Raw genomic sequence first — 12,616 nt, forward strand, 5'->3', positions numbered from 1 at the left:
CGCTTTGGTCTGCCCGAAACTTGTTGGTCTTCCAGCACAAAGAGTTGTCCCCGACCGATTGTTGCGGACTGGCACAATCCAAAGTCCAGGACTACGTGCTGAGGGACGCACTAAAGCTTGGGGCAGCTGCCGCAAAGGCGCAATGGGGAAGGGTCGCTGTCTAAGACCTTTCTACCACAGCGCACCGAGAGACTGGGAACTGTTTAGAGCCCCTCGGGCTGTACAGATCAAAATGAAAGGCTGTAAATGATTGTAATATTGTTTGTACTGATGCACCTGGTGATACATTTTGTAAAAGTTTAACCTGGATTGTACCCTTGTAATGTTGTTTTTGAAATGGTTTTGAATGTGATTGAAGATATTTTATGAATAAAGTATATTTTTACAAAAAAAAAAAAAAATCTGTTCTTATCAGTTTAGGCAGCTGCCGCAAAGGCGCAATGGGGAAGGGTCGCTGTCTAAGACCTTTCTACCACAGCGCACCGAGAGACTGGGAACTGTTTAGAGCCCCTCGGGCTGTACAGATCAAAATGAAAGGCTGTAAATGATTGTAATATTGTTTGTACTGATGCACCTGGTGATACATTTTGTAAAAGTTTAACCTGGATTGTACCCTTGTAATGTTGTTTTTGAAATGGTTTTGAATGTGATTGAAGATATTTTATGAATAAAGTATATTTTTACAAAAAAAAAAAAAAAAATCTGTTCTTATCAGTTTAATATCTGATACGTCCCTTATCTGGGGACCATATATTAAATTGATTTTTGGAGCAGGGAGATGGAATAGGGGCTTGCTCCGTCCACTCCACGCATCGACCCGGTATTGCAGTATCTCTGGGAATGGTGCACCACCCCTTTCCAGGGAATTTTCAATGCTAAAAATAGTTTTCTTACAAACATCTGCTTTCTTTACTTTTCAACATGCACATCTTTCAAAACACAACTTTCTTTCTTTCTCACTCACCCGCACCATCTACACACAAAAAACACGCACGCTCACCCAACGCTCACAGACACCACTCTCATCTCACAAACACTCTACCTCACTCATACAAAAACATCTTTCACTTGCAAATACACCTCTCAAACACTCTCTCAGCTGCACCTTTCGCCTCACAACATTTTCAACCAGCTCTCTGCTGCCGCTCCCGCCCGCTGCTGCTGCTGCTGCTGATACAGCAACAGTCAAAACTCACACCTCAAAGCTCACACACTTTACACAGCTACTCGGAAACGTCTACATCCACGTTCACACAATCCTTACACTGCACAAGGAGCCCATTCCGCCCGTCGTGACTGCACCAGCTCTCCCAATGAACATTTCACTTCGTGCCATTCTCCTGCCTTCTCCACGTAACCCAGCACATGCTTTCTTTTCAAATAATCATCTCATTCCCTCTTCAATTGAACCTGCCTCCGCCACGCTATCAGGCGGTGCATTCTAGACCCTGACCACTCGCTGCTCCTATCACTTTTGCTTCTTCTGCTAGTTACTTTAAACCTGTGCCCGCTCCTTCTCGATCCTTTCATCGGTGCAAGCAGTTTCTCCCTATCTACTCTCTCCAGATACCTCATGATTTTCAATACCTCTATCAAGTCTCCTCTCAGACTTCTTTTCCCCAAGGAATACAGTCCCAACTTCTCCAATCTTACTTCATAACTCAACTTCCTCGCCCCTGGAACCAAACTCGTAAACCTCTTCTGCACTCTCTCCAATGCCTTCACTACCTTCCTAAAATGCAAGTCAAAATGCAATCCATCAGAGTCAGCATGGCTTTATGAAGACTAAATCGTGTTTGACTAAATTGCTAGAGTTCTTTGAATATGTGACAAGCAAAGTGGATAATGGCGATCCTGTAGATGTAGTATGTCTGGACTTCCAGAAGGCATTTGATAAGGTGCCGCACAAAAGATTAATACACAAGATAAGATCACACGCAGCTAAGGGTAATATATTTGCTTGGATAGAGCTTTGGCTAACCAACAGAAAGCAGAGAGTCAGGATAAATGGGTCTTTTGTGGATGGCAAGCTGTAACTAGTGGGGTGCCACAGGGTTCGGTCCTTGGGCCCCAACTATTTACTTGGATTCAGGAGTAGAAGGTACCATAGCTAAATTTGCAGATGACACCAAAATAGGTGGGAAAGTAAGTTGCAGTGAAGAAATGAGAAATTTACAAATGGATATGGACAGGTTAGGTGAATGGGCCAAAATTTGGCAGATGGAGTTTAACGTGGATAAGTGAGGTTAACCAGTTCAGCTCCTACAGGCAATGGTCACGGTGGTGGTCCCACGGGCCATCGATCTGGTCGGGCGGAAACGACTCTCGTTCCTCCGGCCTGGGTATTCTGCTGCGGGGAGGCAACTTCACCGTCTCCGAGGTCAAGGAGGTGGTGGGCGGGCGACTCCTCGTAGCAGACGTAATGTACAAGAACGCTCCACTCCGGTTAATTAACGTGTATGGCCCGTCACAAGGAGCTGAGCGGCTGGAGGTTTTTCAGCAGCTCCCACTGCTGCTGGCGACCTCCAGGCCGGTCATTCTGGGCGGGGACTTCAACTGCATCATCGATGCGGCTGGACGATCCGGCAGGGCCGGAAGCAGATTGGACGCTACGTCCAGATCCCTGATGGAAACAGTTAAGGATGCCAAGCTGCACGACGTCTTCAGCAACCCTGCAGACGGAGCGCAGCGTAGATACACCTGGTCGCGGCCAGACGGGTCCATTCGTTCCAGGATAGACTTCCTCTTTGTGTCCCGTGCATTCACAGTCAGATCCACCGAGGTCAAGCCGGTGTTCTTCTCTGACCACTGCATCCTACTGGCGGACTGCCACTTGGAGAAGGACCTGAGGGTGGGCAGGGGGGCATGGAAGCTATTCGTGCAACTGCTGACCCCAGAGAACATTGAGGAGCTCAAGAGGGCTTATGAAGGTTGGAGAACCATGAAACCCCTCTTTGAGTCCCTGACACACTGGTGGGAAGCGATCAAGGGAAACACCAAGAGGTTTTTCATCCTCAAAAGCATCCAGAAAGCTAGAAAGGAAGAGAGGGAAATGTCCCGACTCCAGAAAAAGATGCACAATCTGCTCCGGCTGCAGTCGGTGGGGGTCGATGTCAAGGAAGAACTCCAAGAGGTGAAGAGCCAGCAAGCCTCGCACTTTGCCTCCAAGAACATCTTCCGTTCCAGAGTCCGCTCCGTGGAGCAGGATGAGACGTGCTCACGTTTCTTCTTCCAAAAGGAACAGAGAGAGAGCTCTGTGTTCAGCAGCCTGAATGAAGAAGACAGATCAGTAAAGTCAGCGCAGTCCGACATTTTGAGGATCAGCAAATCCTTTTATGCCGGATTTTATGACGTGAAGCCGACGGACAGCACGGCCTCCCAGTCCTCCTTGTCCTCTATCACGGAGGTCTTAGGCGACAGTACACGGGAGAGGCTGGACAAACCGCGAACTCCTGACGAACTGACTTAGGCCCTTGAGTCCTTCGAGAAGAGTAAATCTCGCCAGAAGCGACGGCTTGCCGGCGGAGTTGTATTGGGCTCTGTGGGACTGGATGGGCCCAGACCTGCTAGGGGTGTACGAGTGTATGCTCCTGGCCGGCAGTATGTCAGAATCCATGAGGAAAGGCATCATCACCCTCATGTACAAGCACAAGGAAGAAAGGGAGGAAATTAGAAATTGGCGACCCATTTCACTGTTGAATGTGGACTATAAGATTCTGTCCAAGGTCATCGCCAATCAGGTCAAATCCGCTCTGGAATTGGTGATTCACCCTGACCAGACCTGCTCTGTGCCAGGCAGGAAGATCTCTGACAGCCTGGCGCTGCTCAGGGATACGATTGCCTATGTACAGGACAGGGGTGTGGATACCTGCCTCATCAGCTTGGATCAGGAGAAGGCCTTTGACAGAATATCGCACACCTACATGGGGGATGTGCTCTCCAAAATGGGCTTTGGGGAGGGAATTCGAAATTGGATCCAACTGCTCTACACTAACATCAGTAGCGCAGTCTCAATCAATGGGTGGGAAACAGATAGCTTTCCGATCAAATCTGGAGTCAGGCAGGGCTGTCCTCTCTCGCCTGTCCTTTTCGTGTGCTGCATAGAACCCTTTGCCGAGTCCATCAGGAAGGATCCGGGCATAAGAGGAGTGACGATCCCAGGCAGTGGGGGCACTCAGGTAAAAGCCTCCCTGTACATGGACGACGTCGCCGTTTTCTGCTCGGATCCGCTGTCGGTGCGCAGACTGATGCACGTCTGCGACCAGTTCGAACTGGCCTCGGGAGCCAAGGTAAATCGTGGGAAGAGCGAGGCCATGTTCTTTGGGAACTGGGCTGACCGATCCTTTGTCCCCTTCACTGTCAGGGCTGACGGCCTGAAGGTGCTGGGGATATGGTTCGGAGGGACCGGGGCATGCGTTAGAAACTGGAAGGAGCGAGTGGCTATGGTGAAAAGGAAACTGGGTATGTGGGAGCGACGCTCCCTCTCCATTGCGGGTAAGAACCTGGTCATCAGATGTGAGGTACTCTCGCTGTTGCTGTACGTGGCGCAGGTCTGGCCCATTCCACACTCCTGCGCGATGGCGATCACTCGAGCCATCTTCCGCTTTATCTGGAGGTCGAAAATGGATCGTGTCTGCAGGGACGCGATGTACAAGCCTCTAGATAAAGGGGGAAAAAACGTGCCCAACATCGCCCTCATACTGATGGCCACCTTTGTGTGTGGCCGCATCAAGCGGTGCGTAGACCCTCAGTACGCAAACACCAAGTGTCACTACGTGCTGAGGTTCTACCTGTCCCCGGTGTTGCGAAGGATGGGTCTGGCCACGCTGCCGCGGAACGCTCCAAGTAGTTGGACCGTGCCGTACCACCTGTCCCTGGTGGAAAAATTTATGCAGAAAAACACCTTTGACCACAAGTCCATCAGGCAGTGGTCAGCACGTAACGTCCTAGAGGCCCTGAGGGAAAAGGAGAGGGTGGACCCTGTGGGATGGTTCCCCGAGCAGACTGTCAAAGTCATTTGGCAGAATGCCTCATCGCCAGAACTTTCCAACAAGCACCAAGACGTAGCTTGGCTGGTGGTGAGAAAGGCCCTCCCCGTCAGATCCTTCCTACACGCCAGGAGTCTCACCCCCTCTGCACGTTGCCCTCGAGGTGGCTGTGGTGGGGAAGAGACCGTTGTTCACCTCCTTGTGGATTGTGCCTTTGCAAAGAAAGTCTGGAGAGAGATGCAGTGGTTGCTGTCGAGGTTCATCCCGAGCAGTTCTGTGACACAGGACTCTGTGCTCTACGGGCTGTTCCCAGGGACACACACCGAGACAAACATCGACTGCAGCTGGAGGATCATCAACTCGGTGAAAGAGGCGCTTTGGTCTGCCCGAAACTTGTTGGTCTTCCAGCACAAAGAGTTGTCCCCGACCGATTGTTGCGGACTGGCACAATCCAAAGTCCAGGACTACGTGCTGAGGGACGCACTAAAGCTTGGGGCAGCTGCCGCAAAGGCGCAATGGGGAAGGGTCGCTGTCTAAGACCTTTCTACCACAGCGCACCGAGAGACTGGGAACTGTTTAGAGCCCCTCGGGCTGTACAGATCAAAATGAAAGGCTGTAAATGATTGTAATATTGTTTGTACTGATGCACCTGGTGATACATTTTGTAAAAGTTTAACCTGGATTGTACCCTTGTAATGTTGTTTTTGAAATGGTTTTGAATGTGATTGAAGATTTTTTATGAATAAAGTATATTTTTACAAAAAAAAAAAATCTATTCTTATCAGTTTAATATCTGATACGTCCCTTATCTGGGGACCATATATTAAATTGATTTTTGGAGCAGGGAGATGGAATAGGGGCTTGCTCCGTCCACTCCACGCATCGACCCGGTATTGCAGTATCTCTGGGAATGGTGCACCACCCCTTTCCAGGGGATTTTCAATGCTAAAAATAGTTTTCTTACAAACATCTGCTTTCTTTACTTTTCAACATGCACATCTTTCAAAACACAACTTTCTTTCTTTCTCATCGCTTCTCGGCCTTTTGGCTAACATCAAGTGTTGCAGGGGCGACACCATGGTCCTGCCATGGCAAGGTCGGGATGGAAGGGCGATAACCAATCGCAATCCAAATCTATACCGTGGGTTACCTATCACCGTCCGAGTCACGGTGAACCACAGCGAAGGAGGATCGCCTATGGATCGGGGCTTCTTCACCAGGAGGATCCTGTTGAAGGCGTGCGGCTTCCAAGCTACGGAGATCTTCACCCTGCACGACTCCCGCAAAGGTGGTTATTTCGATGTGACGTTCAAGCGAGTGGCAGACTGCGTCCGGCTCCTGAGGGTGTTCGAGGAGAAGAGAGACCTGCCGGAGATGAAGATCCTGACGGCGGAGCCGCACTTTTCTCTGCCGTTGCAACGGGAACGTGAGGTGATGGTGCATGTGTACAACCCCTTCGTCCCTGTCGCCGACGTGGTCACCTTCCTCACCAGGTACTTCGATAAGGTGGGGAGCGGCACCGAGATTCGAGACGACTTGGGGATCTGGACAGGCAAACGCCTGTTTAAGGTCACGCTAAAGACCGATGGTAAGGGAGCCATTTTCCACCCTCCCTCCAGTTTCGCTATCGGGGGAAACCGGGACTACCTGGTCTACGCTGGGCAACCCAAGCATTGTCGCTCATGCGGCAAGGCTGGTCATGTGGCGGCCAACTGCAGCGCCTCCCTCTGCAAGATCTGCAAACAGGAAGGGCACCAGACAAAAGACTGCAAACAGGCCAAGTGCTGCAACCTGTGTGGCGAGGCAAGTCACCTCTACAGGACCTGCCCCAAACGCTGCCGTACTTACGCACAGGCAGCCAAAGCCGACCAGGGGGAAGCAGAAGAAAGGTTCCGTGTCACTCCAACCACCAAGGCCCCCAGGGAGCTCAACGGGACAAAGGAGGACACAGAGAGAGACAAGGTGGAGAAAGAGATTGAGGCAACAGAGAGCCAATCAACAGCACTACCCCCTGTACCTCCCAGTCCTCAGGACAGCGAATCAATGGAGGAGGAGGCAGCAGTGGAAAAGCAGCAGGGGGAGTGGCGGACGGTGAAGAACAAGAAAAGTAAGAGGGAGCGAAGAAGAAGCAAAGGCGTTTCCCAGAGAAGCGGCAAGAGGCGTCTCCCATCCGACACGGATGACAAGGGCAGCAGCTCTTCGGATGATGAAGTGCCAGAGCGGCACCGACAGAAGAGGCGGCAAAGCTCCAGGGCGTTGGAGGACGAGACACCCGAGCTCCAGAAAATTGGAGACAACAAGGAGACCAGCGCACCCCAACTTTGCCTGCAACCTGAGGAGGCCAGTGCACCACAGCCCCTGGAATCTGGGAGCAGTGAGGCAATCATCATCGCACCCCAGCTCCAGGAAGCCGGGAACAGCAACACCCCAGAGGGGGTGAGTTTTGGAGAAGCTTCTCCAGCAAAGGTCATCTCAAAACCCGCTCTCTACGTGAACCTCCAGATGCCACCGGAGCAGAACACGGCCAAGGAGATCTACCTCAGCCCATCCAAAGTGAAGGAATTTGAGCTCACTACGGGTATGAAGGAGCAGACTAAAGGTCTGGGACTCTCAGAGACAGTGGGTTTGGTAGGAGAATAAATGCTTTAAAATGGGTTTAAAGATTGTATCCATAAATGTGCGTAGCATTAAATCTACTACGCGATGTGTTGCGACCTTGGACTACCTAGCCAAGGTCAAAGCTGACCTGTTGTTTCTGCAGGAGTGTGCGATACCGCACCTCAGCTCCTACAGGCAATGGTCACGATGGTGGTCCCACGGGCCATCGATCTGGTCGGGCGGAAACGACTCTCGTTCCTCCGGCCTGGGTATTCTGCTGCGGGGAGGCAACTTCACCGTCTCCGAGGTCAAGGAGGTGGTGGGCGGGCGACTCCTGGTAGCAGACGTAATGTACAAGAACGCTCCACTCCGGTTAATTAACGTGTATGGCCCGGCACAAGGGGCTGAGCGGCTGGAGGTTTTTCAGCAGCTCCCACTGCTGCTGGCGACCTCCAGGCCGGTCATTCTGGGCGGGGACTTCAACTGCATCATCGATGCGGCTGGACGATCCGGCAGGGCCGGAAGCAGATTGGACGCTACGTCCAGATCCCTGATGGAAACAGTTAAGGATGCCAAGCTGCACGACGTCTTCAGCAACCCTGCAGACGGAGCGGAGCGTAGATACACCTGGTCGCGGCCAGACGGGTCCATTCGTTCCAGGATAGACTTCCTGTTTGTGTCCCGTGCATTCACAGTCAGATCCACCGAGGTCAAGCCGGTGTTCTTCTCTGACCACTGCCTCCTACTGGCGGACTGCCACTTGGAGGAAGACCTGAGGGTGGGCAGGGGGGCATGGAAGCTAAATGTGCAACTGCTGACCCCAGAGAACATTGAGGAGCTCAAGAGGGATTACAAAGGTTGGAGAACCGTGAAACCCCTCTTTGAGTCCCTGACACACTGGTGGGAAGTGATCAAGGGAAGCATCAAGAGGTTTTTCATCCGCAAAGGCACCCAGAAAGCTAGAAAGGAACAGAGGGAAATGTCCCGACTCCAGGAAAAGATGCAGAATCTGCTCCGGCTGCAGTCGATGGGGGTGGATGGCAAGGAGGAGCTCCAAGAGGTGAAGGGCCAGCAAGCCTCGCACTTTGCCTCGGAGGCCTCCAAGATCATCTTCCGTTCCAGAGTCCGCTCCGTGGAGCAGGATGAGACGTGCTCACGTTTCTTCTTCCAAAAGGTACACAGAGAGCGCTCTGTGATCAGCAGCCTGAAGGAAGAAGACGGCTCAGTAAAGTCATCACGGTCCGACATTCTGAGGATCAGCAAATCCTTTTATGCCGGACTGTATGACGTGAAGCCCACGGACAGCACGGCCTCCCAGTCCTTCCTGTCCTCTATCACGGAGGTCTTAGACCACAGTACGCGGGAGAGCCTAGACAAACCGCTAACTCCTGACGAACTGACTAAGGCCCTCGAGTCCTTCGAGAAGAGTAAAACCCCCGGAAGCGACGGCCTGCCGGCGGAGTTGTATTCGGCTCTGTGGGACTTGATCGGCCCAGACCTGCTAGAAGTGTACGAGAGTATGCTCCTGGCCGGCAGCATGTCAGAATCCATGAGGAAAGGCATCATCACCCTCATCTACAAGCACAAGGGGGAAAGGGAGGAAATTAGAAATTGGCGACCCATTTCACTGTTGAATGTGGACTATAAGATTCTGTCCAAGGTCATCGCCAACCGGGTCAAATCCGCTCTGGAATTGGTGATTCACCCTGACCAGACCTGCTCTGTGCCAGGCAGGAAGATCTCTGACAGCCTGGCGCTGCTCAGGGATACGATTGCCTATGTACAGGACAGGGGTGTGGATACCTGCCTCATCAGCTTGGATCAGGAGAAGGCCTTTGACAGAATATCGCACACCTACATGGGGGATGTGCTCTCCAAAATGGGCTTTGGGGAGGGAATTCGAAATTGGATCCAACTGCTCTACACTAACATCAGTAGCGCAGTCTCAATCAATGGGTGGGAAACAGATAGCTTTCCGATTAAATCTGGAGTCAGGCAGGGCTGTCCTCTCTCGCCTGTCCTTTTCGTGTGCTGCATAGAACCCTTTGCCGAGTCCATCAGGAAGGATCCGGGCATAAGAGGAGTGACGATCCCAGGCAGTGGAGGCACTCAGGTAAAAGCCTCCCTGTACATGGACGACGTCGCCGTTTTCTGCTCGGATCCGCTGTCGGTGCGCAGACTGATGCACGTCTGCGACCAGTTCGAACTGGCCTCGGGAGCCAAGGTAAATCGTGGGAAGAGCGAGGCCATGTTCTTTGGGAACTGGGCTGACCGATCCTTTGTCCCCTTCACTGTCAGGGCTGACGGCCTGAAGGTGCTGGGGATATGGTTCGGAGGGACCGGGGCATGCGTTAGAAACTGGAAGGAGCGAGTGGCTATGGTGAAAAGGAAACTGGGCATGTGGGAGCGACGCTCCCTCTCCATTGCGGGTAAGAACCTGGTCATCAGGTGTGAGGTACTCTCGCTGTTGCTGTACGTGGCGCAGGTCTGGCCCATTCCAGACTCCTGCGCGATGGCGATCACTCGAGCCATCTTCCGCTTTATCTGGAGGTCGAAAATGGATCGTGTCCGCAGGGACGCGATGTACAAGCCTCTAGATAAAGGGGGAAAAAACGTGCCCAACATCGCCCTCATACTGATGGCCACCTTTGTGTGCGGCTGCATCAAGCGGTGCGTAGACCCTCAGTACGCAAACACCAAGTGTCACTACGTGCTGAGGTTCTACCTGTCCCCGGTGTTGCGAAGGATGGGTCTGGCCACGCTGCCGCGGAACGCTCCAAGTAGTTGGACCGTGCCGTACCACCTGTCCCTGGTGGAAAAATTTATGCAGAAAAACACCTTTGACCACAAGTCCATCAGGCAGTGGTCAGCACGTAACGTCCTAGAGGCCCTGAGGGATAAGGAGAGGGTGGACCCTGTGGGATGGTTCCCCGAGCAGACTGTCAAAGTCATTTGGCAGAATGCCTCATCGCCAGAACTTTCCAACAAGCACCAAGACGTAGCTTGGCTGGTGGTGAGAAAGGCCCTCCCCGTCAGATCCTTCCTACACGCCAGGAAGCTCACCCCCTCTGCACGTTGCCCTCGAGGTGGCTGTGGTGGGGAAGAGACCGTTGTCCACCTCCTTGTGGATTGTGCCTTAGCAAAGAAAGTCTGGAGAGAGATGCAGTGGTTGCTGTCGAGGTTCATCCCGAGCAGTTCTGTGACACAGGACTCTGTGCTCTACGGGCTGTTCCCAGGGACACACACCGAGACAAACATCAACTGCAGCTGGAGGATCATCAACTCGGTGAAAGAGGCGCTTTGGTCTGCCCGAAACTTGTTGGTCTTCCAGCACAAAGAGTTGTCCCCGACCGATTGTTGCGGACTGGCACAATCCAAAGTCCAGGACTACGTGCTGAGGGACGCACTACAGCTTGGGGCAGCTGCCGCAAAGGCGCAATGGGGAAGGGTCGCTGTCTAAGACCTTTCTACCACAGCGCACCGAGAGACTGGGAACTGTTTAGAGCCCCTCGGGCTGTACAGATCAAAATGAAAGGCTGTAAATGATTGTAATATTGTTTGTACTGATGCACCTGGTGATACATTTTGTAAAAGTTTAACCTGCATTGTACCCTTGTAATGTTGTTTTTGAAATGGTTTTGAATGCGATTGAAGATATTTTATGAATAAAGTATATTTTTACTCAAAAAAAAAAAAAAAATCTGTTCTTATCAGTTTAGGCAGCTGCCGCAAAGGCGCAATGGGGAAGGGTCGCTGTCTAAGACCTTTCTACCACAGCGCACCGAGAGACTGGGAACTGTTTGGAGCCCCTCGGGCTGTACAGATCAAAATGAAAGGCTGTAAATGATTGTAATATTGTTTGTACTGATGCACCTGGTGATACATTTTGTAAAAGTTTAACCTGGATTGTACCCTTGTAATGTTGTTTTTGAAATGGTTTGGAATGTGATTGAAGATATTTTATGAATAAAGTATATTTTTACAAAAAAAAAAATCTGTTCTTATCAGTTTAATATCTGATAAGTCCCTTATCTGGGGACCATATATTAAATTGATTTTTGGAGCAGGGAGATGGAATAGGGGCTTGCTCCGTCCACTCCACGCATCGACCCGGTATTGCAGTATCTCTGGGAATGGTGCACCACCCCTTTCCAGGGGATTTTCAATGCTAAAAATAGTTTTCTTACAAACATCTGCTTTCTTTACTTTTCAACATGCACATCTTTCAAAACACAACTTTCTTTCTTTCTCATCGCTTCTCGGCCTTTTGGCTAAGATCAAGTGTAGTGTTGCAGGGGCGACACCATGGTCCTGCCAAGGCAAGGTCGGGATGGAAGGGCGATAACCAATCGCAATCCAAATCCATACCGTGGGCTACCTATCACCGTCCGAGTCACGGTGAACCACAGCGAAGGAGGATCTCCTATGGATCGGGGCTTCTTCACCAGGAGGATCCTGTTGAAGGCGTGCGGCTTCCAAGCTACGGAGATCTTCACCCTGCACGACTCCCGCAAAGGCGGTTATTTTGACGTGACGTTCAAGCGGGTGGCAGACTGCGTCCGGCTCCTGAGGGTGTTCGAGGAGAAGAGAGACCTGCCGGAGATGAAGATCCTGACGGCGGAGCCGCACTTTTCTCTGCCGTTGCAACGGGAACGAGAGGTGATGGTGCATGTGTACAACCCCTTCGTCCCTGTCGCCGACGTGGTCACCTTCCTCACCAGGTACTTCGATAAGGTGGGGAGCGGCACTGAGATTCGAGACGACTTGGGGATCTGGACAGGCAAACGCCTGTTTAAGGTCACGCTAAAGACCGACGGTAAGGGAGCCATTTTCCACCCTCCCTCCAGTTTCGCCATCGGGGGAAACCGGGGCTACCTGGTCTACGCTGGGCAACCCAAGCATTGTCGCTCATGCGGCAAGGCTGGTCATGTGGCGGCCAACTGCAGCGCCTCCCTCTGCAAGATCTGCAAACAGGAAGGGCACCAGACAAAAGACTGCAAACAGGCCAAGTGCTGCAACCTGTGTGGCGA

General features: G+C 51.8%; 3 pseudogenes; all 3 read left to right on the forward strand.

Annotated features, from left to right (window-relative positions):
* Positions 1–674: 674 nt before the first annotated feature.
* Positions 675–854, forward strand: LOC144669709 (U2 spliceosomal RNA; annotated as a pseudogene).
* Positions 855–5,737: 4,883 nt separating this feature from the next.
* Positions 5,738–5,912, forward strand: LOC144669840 (U2 spliceosomal RNA; annotated as a pseudogene).
* A 5,647-nt stretch (positions 5,913–11,559) lies between these two features.
* On the forward strand, positions 11,560–11,733 carry LOC144669764 (U2 spliceosomal RNA; annotated as a pseudogene).
* The last annotated feature ends 883 nt before the right edge of the window (positions 11,734–12,616 follow it).

This window comes from Cetorhinus maximus, chromosome 29 (genome assembly GCF_964194155.1).
Source record: "Cetorhinus maximus chromosome 29, sCetMax3.hap1.1, whole genome shotgun sequence".
Taxonomy (NCBI): domain Eukaryota; kingdom Metazoa; phylum Chordata; class Chondrichthyes; order Lamniformes; family Cetorhinidae; genus Cetorhinus; species Cetorhinus maximus.